Consider the following 6,240-nt stretch of genomic DNA (forward strand, 5'->3'; position numbering starts at 1 on the left):
CTGTGACCCAGGAGGGCAGCGGTCTGGAAAAGAAGGCCCACTTCTTCACTCCCCACCCTCCAGCAAGTGAGATCAAAATCCCAGGAATGTCACTTGCTCACTGGCTGTGCCAGCCTCAGGCTGACATGGCACTGGCTTGAGAAAATGAAATCATCGAGTAGATTATGGTGACAGATGAGGCTGGCTCGCCGGTGGGGTGTGTGGGGCTGCTCACTGCTTCAGGGCACCCAGAGCTCTATCTAGGGCCACTAGCCACATGCTATTTTGTTTTCCAGCTGTGTGTTGTTGTGGAGAAAACATGTAAGTATTCTTCGAGTTATATCTAAAATTGACTTTTTTTTACCCCTCTCGAGTGTCGTTCTGCAACTATCAGTTCTGATTTTTTTTTTTTTTGAGAGAGAGAGAGCGAGCACTTGCAAGTGGGGAGCGGGGGGTGGAGGGGCAAAAGGAGAGAATCTTAAGCCCATGCTGGGGCTCGGAGAGGGGCTTGATCTCAAGTCCCTGAGATCATGACCTGAGCTGACCAAGAGTCGGACACTTACCCGACTGCGCCATCCAGGCGCCCCTATAAGTTCTGATATTTTTGTAACCTTTTTAAAATAAACCTTTTGGGGGGACACCTGGATGGCTCAGTCGTTAAGCGGCTGCCTTCGGCTCCGGTCATGATCCCAGGGTCCTGGGATCGAGCCCTGCATCAGGCTCCTGGCTCGGCGGGAAGCCTGCTTCTCCCTCTCCCACTCCCCCTGCTTGTGTTCCTGCTCTCACTGTGTCTCTCTTTGTCAAATAAATAAATAAAATCTTAAAAAAAAAAAAAACCTCTGGGGCGCCTGGGTGGCTTAGTCAGTTAAGCATCTGCCTTCGGCTCAGGTCATGATCCCAGGGTCCTGGGATGGAGTCCTGCATTGGGCTCCCGGCTCAGCAGGGAGCCTGCTTCTCCCTCTCCCTGCCCCTCCCCCCCACTTGTGCACGCTCTCCCTCTCTCTCTCTTTCTTTCTCTCTCTCTCAAATAAATAAATAAATAAATAATTTAAAAAAATAAACCTTTCCCCCCTCACCACGTTGCTTTCGGTCTGGACAAGTTTTCTCAGAGGTCAGAGTCTAAAGGGAAGATTATATTTAAACACGCCAGTGAGAGTTAGCACTCCCTTAGCCCCACTGGTTGGACACCAGCCACGAGGGAAGGACTCAGGGTGGGCTTAGGGAGCCCGAAGGACAGAGGTCAGCATTGTCAGGAGAAAAGGCTGTGTCCTGAGGGAGGAGGGGTGGAAAGAAGCAGGAGCAAATAGGCTGCCTGAGTGTGAAACCAGGCTGGGGAAGGGATGGAGTCGGGTGAACGTTCAAGCAGATTTCCCATGCCAGGGTTTCCCCTCCACTTCCACCCTCACTCCCGGCCTCTCACCCCTTTCTGTGGCCCAGTGCTGCCTGCCTCAGTTAAGATACCGTCTGATTTTGTGGCCCAGCCCTGGGAGCAATCATCAAACAATCAGCAAATATTTACCACTCCTTTATTATCTGCAAGGTGCTGGATGAAGCCTTCCTTGACAACTGAGCTGACCTCTCTCTGCCACTGTGCCCCATGAGGCCCCACCAAGCACAGCAAGCCGTTATTGGCGTTTGATAAGTTTCTTGTGTTCTGCAGAGGCCACTCTCGTCTCTTCAGCTGGCCTGGGATGTCCTAGACAACAAACTTGTATGTGTCTGTTTTACGTTCAAGGTGAACTTGCTGAGGTCTGTGTTGCTGGGATCCTGGGCCCAGGGTTGGGTCTGGGTGGGAGAAGCCCACACAACCAAAAGTGCACAGCAGTCACCTGGGTGCCTCCCAGGTCCTGCAAACTCAAAATGTTCTGCTTTGAAGTCATCATATGTTCAAACTCATTTCTGCTCCTGGACACCTTTCCCAAGCTCTAGACTTTAGGACCTGGTCCTGTGCTCCTGCTGGTTCTTCTAAAGCCTCTGCATCACTCATCACATTTTAAAAAACGGCTTGTTTAATGTCAGCCTTCTCTAAGGGCTTCTACGGTCATGAGGACAGGGCAACGTCTGTCTAACTCAGAATGGGATCCTTTATGCCTGGCAATTGGTAACTTAGTATTTGTTGAATGAAGCAGAAAGAAAATTCAAGGCACAGTTGGAGAGGGAAGCCAGAGGCCCGTCCAGGAAAGCAGTGGTCTGAAGCACAGGTATGAGATGAAAGCCGGAGAGAAGATGAGGGACAGGGAGCCACAGTCAGGTATAGGATGGGAGGTGGTGCCAGAAAACTATGGTTTGGGCCATCAGCTGTGGTGCAGGCGGGACGCTGGGATCTGATCATAGCGGCGACAAATCTCATGTTGGGATCCGACCATAGCGGCTTCGTCAGGGACTCCAGCTGGACTGGGTATTAGCCCTCTTGTTGTCAAGCATCCCCATCGGACACCCAGAAGTTACTCAACACTGGGTCCCAGGGGACTGATTCTGCACCGATGGATTTTCTCTCTTGATATGTGCGGAAGTGCTCAGCACAGATCTTGGCACTTAGCGGGACTCAGTAAATGATTATTGACCCTAAAATTGACAGAACAAAGTTATATTATCCACACAAAGAGAGACAGCTGTATACATTAGGGTTCTCTGGTCACAAGCAAGAGAAACTGACTTAAATTACACAAACACTTGACTGGAGGAGAAGTGGAAGGAGCAGTCTTTGGGAGTGACGAGAACCAGCCCAGCTCTGGGAATGTGATATCAAAAACAGTGAGGGGTCCTGCCCGCCTGTCGCTCTCTCTTCGGAGGCAGCAGCAACGTGGAGGAGACGGCGCTGATCTGGGACCTCAGGCACTATCACCATGAGCCTCCTCAACAAGCCCAAGAGTGAGATGACCCCAGAGGAGCTGCAGAAGCGGGAGGAAGAAGAGTTCAACACAGGTCCACTCTCTGTGCTCACGCAGTCAGTCAAGAACAACACCCAGGTGCTCATCAACTGCCGCAACAACAAGAAGCTCCTGGGCCGCGTAAAGGCCTTCAACAGGCACTGCAACATGGTGCTGGAGAATGTGAAGGAGATGTGGACCGAGGTCCCCAAGAGCGGCAAGGGCAAGAAGAAGTCCAAGCCAGTCAACAAGGACCGCTACATCTCCAAGATGTTCCTGCGCAGGGACTCGGTCATCGTGGTCCTGCGGAACCCGCTCATCGCCGGCAAGTAGGGGCCTCCTCTCCACCATCAGAATTTCCGCCCTCATCCTGTGAAGACCTGCCCTTTGTAATGGGAATAATAAAGTCCTGTGTTTTTTCTAAAAAAAAAAACAAACAAAAAAACAGTGAGGGGTCCTGATGAGGAAGAATTTGCTTCATCTGTCCTCAGTCCTTCTAACACTCGGCCTAGGACAGACAGGCTCCTTCACAGTCACATCAAGTCTGCATGCAGTGGGAAGGGGGTTCCCCAAATGAAAGGGGTGTAGCTGTTCACACTCTCAGCCTCTGTGCTGACTCGCTCGGAGTCTCTCCTGGCACTTACTGGGTTGTCTTGCTTGATCTGTTGTCAACTTGTCCTTCCCGTCGTGTTGCTGTCCTTTCCCCAGGCTTTGGACTATATACATCCAAAACTTTTTGGCTTCCTGGGCTACCCCAAGCTGATCCCCCCCCACCCCCTTTTCATCCATGGGTCCAGCCTTCCAACCTTTAGTTCCAGAAACTGATCCCCTGCGAGGGGAGGTCAGACAAATTCCCAATCTGAGTTGTCAGCAACCATCGATGTGACCTGGAAGTCGGAGGCCCAGCGGGGGAAAGACATGTTGCCAGTGTTGGTGAGTGACTTAAGGGTAGATTCGCAACCATAGCCTAGGCTTCTCTGTTTCATGGACATTTTTGTTTTTAATTATAGAAGTAACATATGTTCATGAAAGAAAATCTAGAAAGTATGTGAAAGTGGAAAATACCCACCCCAATACACCCACCCGTTTATATTTTAGACCCAAGTCTTTTGACATCTAGTTTAGCTGGGGAGGCAATGCAGCAACCTGGTTGAGCCGATGGGCTCTGGAGGTAGGCTAGGAGCTATGTGACCTTTCAACATCAATTAGCCTCCCTAAACTTCACCTGTTCTGGAGAAAAGGCAGAGTGACGTTTGTTATATAGTAAGTACTTAATAAAGCTTGGTAAGTGCTCAAAAAACCTTTAATTTTATTAACACTTTATGCCCTGTCCATGCCGCCTGGCCCAATTATTTCCCTGAATTCCTTAGGCAACTTCTCGTCTCAATCCTGGCCTTGGTGTACCATCCATTTGTCTTGGGGAATAATTTTTATTTAAGCCACTCCATGCCTTAAAAGCAAAACTAGCATCCAGGAGATTATAATGGAGCTATCTGGGCAGAAGTGTGTGTGGGGGGTAAAGGCAAGGTGTGTGGAAGAGCCAACTGAGCATTACGTTGGCCCACAGCAGCTCAGTGATGACTGCTCTCCCCTTCTTACCCCCTTTTCCTTCAGAAAAGTCTTCTCCCACTCCAAGTGCTCTGAAGGGAGCAGGGCCACATTTTCTGGTCCTACCTCTCCTAATCCACAGGGTAGGCAAGCGATCTAGGTCTAGTCAAACAGAGTAGTCCAACCCGCTGCCTTCAGAACGTGGTTCAGTAATTGGCAAGTGATCTCAGCTGGGCCCGTTGGATTCTTCTTGGGACTTTGTCTTTGGAATCAAAGTGCTGGAAGGATGTAAACATGTACTTGCCATATGGAGGAAGCCTGCTTGCAGGGAGAGAGAATGAGATTGGTACCAAGAGAGGAAGACACACATACAGATAAATCTGCAAGTGCCAAGTCCGGGGTCCAGTCCCGAATCCCTGGTTCTTACAGAACTTCTGAATTATGTGCGTTTTCTCAGGATTCTTTCCAGCCATGTGAGCCGTGTAAATTTCTGGTTTTTTTTTTCTTCCCCCTTAACTGAATTGTATTAGGCTGTTCTTATTTCTAAGTCAAAGAGTCTTGACTAATACAAATACTTTGTAAAGGTGGGAAAGTAGTGTGTAATCATTTGTAATTTTGTCCACTCTGTCTCTGATGAGAAGGAACATTCTCCCCAAGTGGGTAGCACTCCCAGCACACTGGCCAAGATCAAGAAAACCCCAATCTTTTGGGACTAGGGCTTGTTTATTACTTACTCAAGGTTTTCTGGAGTTGCACTGTCTTATTGATTGCTGATATGCTCTGCAGCATTCACTTCATCAAGCAGAATTTGAGTCTCTCAAGTCTTAGGAGTTATTTGAAGAAACTGTGATCCTTTCATCTCTTCTGCTTTCCCTGAAGCTTGTTCTATTCCCTTTCATCTCAGGCTCAGCACTATGAAAAGGTGTAATGCCGTGAGATCCTGGAGTCTGGTTGTGTATGAAAGTATATAGGCATATTCTGAGCAATCAGAATTAATAATGTGGCATCCATATCCTACTTGTTTTATCATCACAGGCTTTTTTTTTTTTTTAAACATGCCTGGGTGAATGGGACATCCCAGGGGAGGCTTGTGTAGTCCCCCCTGTCTGGTGGAGGTGCAGGAACAGGGTTGGTCCCATGTAGTCAGGGACACAACAGGCTCCTGGTTTATCGCCAGTTTGAGGATTCCTCTGCAATCTGAGACTGTCTTCCCATTGTCTGGGAAGTCTGCCCATCTTCTCATCAGGTTGTCCCTCTCCTTCTTCAGGAAACTGCTCAGAACACTTCAGAAAGCCTTTTGGCTTGATTCCTTTCAGCACCAAAAAATCCAGCATTTGTTGTTTCTAACATGTGTTTTTTTGTTTCTTTGAGCCCTCGATACATTACTTGGGGGACAAGAACAGTGTATCCTTAGATTTCCTTTAAGAACATCATAGAAAAAGCAAGGGATAGGGTTCAAGGCTAGTTTAATGGATTCTGGGGTAGTCTAGATTCCATCATGGGGGTGAGGATATAGGACTGGAAGGAATGTGTTTGTGGTGTTATACTTTCTAGGATAGAAATGCTGAGAGAGCTGAGACCAATTTAGGGCTTTCAGTTTCATAAAATTCATAAGAAGAAATAAAAAAGATGTTTTTCTACTCTTTATTTCATTTATCACTGCTCTAATCTTTATTATTTCCTTTCTTCTGCTAACTTTGGGTTTAGTTTGTTCTTCTTCTAGTTCCTTGAGATGTGAAGTTAGGTACTTGATCTGAGATTTTCTTTCTTTTTTTTTTTTTGTGGAACATCTGTAAAACTTTATTGAGAGAACTACAACAGTGAAGTACCTCACATAAGAGTA

The 6,240-nt window shown here is 47.8% G+C and overlaps 1 pseudogene; it reads left to right on the forward strand.

Moving 5' to 3' along the window:
* Positions 1-2,775: 2,775 nt before the first annotated feature.
* Positions 2,776-3,189, forward strand: LOC114199361 (small nuclear ribonucleoprotein Sm D2 pseudogene; annotated as a pseudogene).
* Positions 3,190-6,240: the final 3,051 nt, after the last annotated feature.

This window comes from Eumetopias jubatus, unplaced genomic scaffold, assembly GCF_037043125.1.
Source record: "Eumetopias jubatus isolate StellerSeaLion01/CBP00866 unplaced genomic scaffold, mEumJub1_p1.0 scaffold_10, whole genome shotgun sequence".
NCBI lineage: Eukaryota > Metazoa > Chordata > Mammalia > Carnivora > Otariidae > Eumetopias > Eumetopias jubatus.